Source organism: Geospiza fortis, unplaced genomic scaffold (genome assembly GCF_000277835.1).
Source record: "Geospiza fortis unplaced genomic scaffold, GeoFor_1.0 scaffold200, whole genome shotgun sequence".
Classification (NCBI taxonomy): Eukaryota; Metazoa; Chordata; class Aves; order Passeriformes; family Thraupidae; genus Geospiza; species Geospiza fortis.
This window is the reverse complement of record NW_005054353.1, coordinates 1,296,291-1,303,144: the sequence shown is the minus strand read 5'-3', so window position 1 is coordinate 1,303,144 and position 6,854 is coordinate 1,296,291. Positions and strand designations below refer to the sequence as shown.

Genomic DNA, 6,854 nt, shown 5'->3' with positions numbered 1-6,854 from the left:
CCTGCCAGGCAGCAGCCTGTGGTACAGACTAACACAATGAGAAAGTTGAGGTCCTGTGAGGTTTCTCCCACCAGGCTCAGTTGCAGCCCACTCTCTAATGCCTCTGGAAATTTGCCTGGCAGCTATCCTATAGTGATCTGACCTCTCTGCTGGTAGGGTGAGACAGCTACACAAGGCCATGAATGCTCTTGATGGGGCGTCTTCCCTCCACTTTGTAAGAGAGCAGGTCACACCTGGTCTGTTGGGGATAGGTGGCAAGGCTGGCAGCAGGAGGCTTGTGAGAAAGGCCAGGGCTGCCATGTGCTGGGCACAGCCAGTCCTAGTTTCCTCCAAGGACCCATCACAGGACATGGCTGATCCCTCAGCCAAGATGATGGCACCTTGGGGAAACACATTTCAGAAAGAGCAAAGAAAGCCAGAGAGTGGAGGAAGAAATAAAAGGAGTGATAAAGAACAAAGGGAACACCAAGGGCAGAGGTGAAGGTGTAAGAGGAAGAGGTTAAGGAGAAAGTTGAGGAAGAGGAGGAGGTGCTCTGTGGTGGAGCAGATATTCCCTGCAGCCTGTGGAGGATTGATGTTGCGCCCAAGGAAAATAGTGAGTAGGAAGAAGGAACTTCCCAGTGCCAGAGTGCAACCAGTGGTGGTTACAAGGAGGGGAGGAGAGGTGCTTGGAGTGAACTTGAACCTGGGAAACATGGAGGAAAAATGTTTTCTCTAAGTGTGTATATGTTCTTATTTTCTTTCCCTCTCTCCCCCACTACCTGAATCAGTAATGATTTATTCTAATTTGCAATAAATTGATTTCCCCAATTTTAGCTGATGCATTTATTGAAGAACTGTTCTGATTATTCCAACTGGCTGAACACAGCAATGACTTTTTTTACCTTTTCAGGCACATTAAAATCTCTCTGAGGAAGGGAATGCAGAGACATTCAATGGAGGTGGCCAGGAGACACAAATGTAATGTCCTTGCAAGGTTTGTTCTTACAATTCCAGAGTAAAGATGATGCCTTAGAATATTATTAAGAACCAGGGGATCAAGGGTAGAAAATAAACATGTTCCAATGCATTCCATTTCAACCTGATTGTGACACTGGCTCTTGTGCTCATAATTTAATCATACACCTTGAGGCTCAAATCGCAGTAGGATTCCACTAAAGTATTCACGGTGCAAACTACTAGGTAGTCTCCACCTTAAACATCTTATAATCAAACCCAGTTCTTCAGTGCCTGATCTAATGAATAAGTGAAACACTGCCTTGAACTGACAGCCCTGAAGCAGTGTTTTGGGACACTGTGCTCTCACTATGCAATTCACACAACTTCTGTTCATCAAGGATAACTCATGAGGTCTCTGAGTTATTATAGAGGCAAATGCTCTTGTTGTTTCCTCCCAGTTAAGTCTGTTTCCTGTTCCAAAGTTCACCTTCTGTCTCGTTTCTGAGTTTTGATCCACAAGAAAGGCTTAAAATTGATCAGGACACAGATGGGATTGGGACCTTCTATACAATATCGATAGTCCCAAGGCATTAGTCAACAGAGGGTTGCTCTTGTGTAGCTCTCCCTACTTCTAAGAAGTTCTAAAAAGACTTGGGGCACAGTTGATGAGGGGACTAAGGACCAAGGATTAATTGAGAAATTAAAAGGGGGCAGGGGAAAAATTAACTACTAGGCAAGAGACAGGATGATACTAGACCTCCACATTCTTCAGACCTCTCTAAAAACCAGTCCCCAGCCACAAAGCTGTTGGCTCCATTCTCCCCCACATGTGTGTATCGCATGTAAAAGAAAGGCTGATCAAGCTCCAGTGAGCTGTTCCTGAGTATTAGCCCTGAGTTAGGAATGGGACTGTCTCCCTCTGGAGACAGGCTGGCAGGGAATAAATACACTTTTATGGATGCAGTTGCCCTGATCGTATATTCTTACAGGAGGAGCAAGGGAGATCATTGGTTCAGTTCCTGCTTTGCCCATGGTTCAGAGTTTGCTTCACGCTTGTCTGCACTCGTTCTGTGTTGAGTTACCTGAAAAATAGTTTTTGGTGGAAGCTACAAGGGAGTAAAACACAAAATTCTTTCCCTGCTTTTTATGTTTTCCTAAATTTCACAAGTGCAGTAAACTTTAATGTTCAATACATCTGAGGAGGTTGGAATGCAGCATCTTGTAGTGAGCAAAGCACATGTGGTACTGTGTGGCCTACCGCTCATTAATGTGAAAGGCAAAGAATCATGAAGTGCCATAAATGCAGTGATGTATGTCACCCTAAAAAGCACATGGAAGGCCACTTTCTACTGCTGTGGTCAGTACAGTGCACGCAACCAAATGCTGGATCATGGCAGGCTGTTGGTGTTGCTGTATTCTTGCCTTCATGGAATTTTGAGGCGGTTAAGTAACATGTAGACATTGATTATCTTATGCCTGTAGTTTTGACATGATTAATACTTGGATTACTTAAAAAATTAAAAATATTATCCAGATATTTGTTACAAATGCTAAAACTCCTTGTGAATGTTCCAGCCTTGCCAAGTAGTGAACAAAAATTTACCAGCAAATTTACCTCATGCAAAAAACGACTGTCCCAGACAGTTGTGTTCATTAATACCATACATGTTAATGAAACTTAAAAAGAAGTACTTAATTAGTGAATAGAATTTTTCAAACTGGTCCTATTCATTCCAAGTGCTGCAAACTGATGCTTACTCTCAATCTAGTTTGCTGTTCTGTCTCTGTGGCAGCTGAAACATCTGGGTGTATGTAGACACACATGCACTGTTTTAGTGCCAAGGCCATGTCTTCAGTATGCAACTGAGAAGGATCACATGTATCAGTAATGCTAGAACTACATGGCATATCATAATTTTCATTTTATGTGTCAATTTTAAAGAAATACTGGGCAATTGAACAAAGAAAACATTAAGAGAGAGGGACCCTTAAATTTCTGGGTTACTGGATTTAATCTAATGCAATGGCAGATACCCTAGAATTGCTATTTGGTGATACACCAGAAGTGGAATAGTGGTTTAAGTCTCATCCCAAGGGACCAGTTCCAGCAGGGAGTCTGAGTACTGACTAAGTATTATTACTCTGAATGGTGATTCTATGTAACTTCAGAACACTTGTACTGCTATTGTCTTTTTGTCTTGCTCTTGAGTCTGTTCTCAGATTGCTGATTTACCACCTATGTGAGCTCAGCTGTTTTAAAGAGCTAGAAAAGTTTTTCTCAACAACCCTAGCACCTTCAGAAAATTAAAATTTATTCCTTGTTTATTTTGAGTACTTATACTTTGTGGCACTCGGAAGTCTCTACAGCAGAACAACAGTTCTCTAGGAAGCTTGCTGTTACAGACAATAAAACCAATTCTCTTTTCCAGAAACTTGCAAACCTAGAAAACTTCTGGATAGATGTATGCTCTAGTGGTGTTAAAATACACAATGCAATCATACTCATTCAGGCTTACTTTTGATGTTTACTCCCAATTAGTGGACAATAATAGTAGAACGATTAATTTGGATTTTTAAAGATGTAATTTAAATTCATAAATATTTACATTAAGATGCTATTACTGTGTATTTCACATTTTTCTTATCAGACATGACATATTTTTAAAGCAATTTATAATTTTTGAGAGTGCAGTCCCGAAATTGCTCATTCAAATACTTTTGCCGTTAACACAAGCTGTGATTTTGTGCTTCAGAAGGGGTTTTATACATTTTGCATTGATTTCTCTTCTGCTGCTGCATGACATAAAATATGTCATGAGATGAATTCCTGAAACTACATAGTGCTGCATTATGCTCCTAAGGTGCACACTTCTGTCAGTTACAGGAGTGGTAGTAGCCATGACCAGACCGTTTAAAAGGGACAGAATGCTTTTTCCTTTGAGTCTGTGCAAGGCTGCTCTGCCATTGCCTCTGTACTCCTCATGATCCCTTTTTAATGGCAATTTCTTTAAGTCCTGTTAATGAAGAACTGTCTTGGACCACTAACTGTGGGTTCATTTGAAAATCTGGTTTTCAGTCATCAGTTATTGAGATCAGCAGTGGGGAGAGGTGTTTTGCAGACACAGTAGTGGTGGAGCAGACCCAGTTTCTCTTACTATACAGTATGGGGTGGCCAAGGCCAGAATGATTTGTGCCACACCTTCTACATCATTTACATGAGAAGAATAATTGTGATTCACTTTGCAAACAAGTTTGACTTAGAAAGGGAAAACTGCAGCAATGAAATCTACAGATAAAAGCATCAATGAACTGGATATTTGCATCTGTTTGGGCCCCTCGGTTTCCTGCTGTTGAGAGCACTGAAAAATGGCAGGTGCTCCTTCATTGCTCCTTCTGTGCCTTTAGCCCAGTTCAGTGTTCCAGGTACATTTTCCATCCTCTACTTCTCGTATGCTTGTGAAATGGCCAGCCCCAGTCCCAACCAACACCATTGCTCTAGTCAACTCTAAATGTTGATTTAGCATGTGTGTGTAAAAAGGACTGAAGAGAGAACAGATGTTTCAAAGTTCTGTCCCAAACTCAGAAAATAAAACCCTTAAATTATTTATGTTTCTAATGTTAAATGCTGGGTCAAAGTGATCACTGTGAAGCTGCATGTGGCCAGTTGAGCTGCAGGAATTTGGCTTAAATTTGACCTATTTAAACTGTCCTATTACATTCAACTGGTGATTTTTGTTACTACCTTTTTATAGAAATGTTTTTAGCCAGCCATTTTGAATCATGTCTGAATACAGCTAAGATGGGGTTAACTAGTATTTTTTTTAAGCTTATGGAACACTGTTGGTTTTAATACATTCAATAGTTGCTGTAAAAATGTTAGGGAAAGACAGGTTTGTTCAAAAATTTTAGCTCTGGATCTGTACTTACAGTTCACACCCACCTAATTTTGAGCACTCCCAGGATTTCAGGGAGTTATAATTCACATCTGTGTTTCTAACTCCTTCATGCATGAATGTTTGAATGTGCACTTTTGGAACAGGTCCATGTCTAATAGGCTAAATTGTAGTTCCCAAATCAGAAGCCACATGGTACTGCTACATAGTTTTCTTTTATTTTCTCCTCTTATAACGTAGCCTTCAAAAAAAGGTTCTGTCAGTCCAGCAAATGGGATTATTACCAAACACCCAAGTCTACACTTTCTACCTACCTGCCATAGAACTCACACATTTTTATTTCTACCAATGATTTAGTAAAGCATTTGCACAATCACCACAGTGGACACTCCTCTGGCAAGTCATTATTTATCAGAGCACTGGAGCAGATTCAAATTATGCAGACTCACTAAGCTGTCCTAGTATGGTAAGGATAGTTAAGGTAGAGATGAGAGTCTCTTATTTTTAATACTCATAGAGTCAAGCTAATTTTTATGTCAAGCACAGGCTGTATTTACTTGGATTTTCCTCTATTTCTCTACTAATTAAAATATTTTAGTTTCGTGGTAACATATGTGAAAGTGTTGACAACAGCTTTGCTCAATCCACATGTTAATTATGTATTTGCTCAGAGTATGCTGATGAACTGTGTGCACTTCTCACGTTAAGATTTCATTTCATGTCAAACGAAAAATGGGAATGTAGTAAGTGGATTTGTGCTTTTAATTTTAGATACTTCTTTTTGCTCTCAAACTATCTTGTACAATTCCTCTGTACCACATGCATTTGAAAATATTTTGTTGGCAAGAAGTTAAAGAAGAAAGTAATACTTGCTTCTCAGAATAGGATTTCTGAACAAAGCAAAGCAATTTTGCCATTAATGAGACAGTTAAATGAAACAAATGACACGGCAAACAAGAAAAAGACCACAGCATCACACTCAAGGAATGCACAGGCACACAATGGCTTATGCAATATTCCCCATCTGACTTAAGTGAGTAAATACAGAGATTTCCCTGGAATTATTCATTACAATAGGCCATGGTGACTATAGCTCAGTAAATGCAACCAACAAGCTTATAGCACTCTTAGTATTCATCCATAGACAACTCAATGGATTTCATCCCAGCTGCAAGACCCAACCCAGCACTGGGTTTGTAAACCTCAGACTCTGGCTTGGATACCACTCATTCCTGAAAATGGTACCTTGGGAATTGAATCTATCACATCTCTAGAATAATTTACACCCTTGCTATTTTGTATGTGCATATGCGTGTATATGTGCATATCTGTATACATATTTTTATATATATATATACACACACACACAGAGTCCAACAAATGCATAAAATTATCTTCTTTGGTAAACTCTTTAACCATCATAATTGCATAGGGCTTAAGCTTGGTGTATATTTTTTTTTCTAATACAGTATTTCAACCATTTTCCTCGGTGTTATTTTTTTGAAATTAAAATCTTTGTTTCATTACAATGTTTGTGTCTGTAGTCACTTGCATTTGAGAAACAGAGCCATTACACTTGCTTTGTTGAGGAATATGGCTCCTTCCAGAGGTCTGCATGGCTGCTGAAAAGAGAAATAAATGCATTTTTGGGGAGTTCTTCTAGAAAGCATATGCAGGAAAAAAATTAACTTTTGCTGTGTCTCTTCTCCCAAATGAGAAAGTAATTAACAGCATGTGTTGGGCTATTCACTAAAGACTACAATAAATTATTTACTATTTTCAAGCTAATGAAGTGAGTGCTTGATCTAAAAAAGAAGAGTGTGTATGATTATGTTCATTTTCCAGTTATGACTTTCAAGTTCAAAGATCATCTTAACTCCTGGCTGCCTGATCCTGTAATTTGCTGAATGTATTGAAACTTGTTCTCTTAATTCATGTCTCCAGAGATGCTCAGCACCTGGCAATAGTGGGCCTTCAGAAAGCTGTCCAAAAGGAAAAAAACAGTGAATTTTTTTTTGAGTG

The 6,854-nt window shown here is 39.3% G+C and overlaps 1 protein-coding gene across 1 annotated transcript in view; it reads left to right on the top strand.

Annotated features, from left to right (window-relative positions):
• The window catches only part of RGS22 (regulator of G protein signaling 22), a 59,891-nt gene extending 58,811 nt beyond the window's left edge, over window positions 1–1,080 (top strand). The window contains exon 26 of the mRNA XM_031058977.1: window positions 893–1,080. The gene's annotated coding sequence lies outside the window, so the exon portion shown is untranslated. The remainder of the gene's footprint in view (window positions 1–892) is intronic.
• Window positions 1,081–6,854: the final 5,774 nt, after the last annotated feature.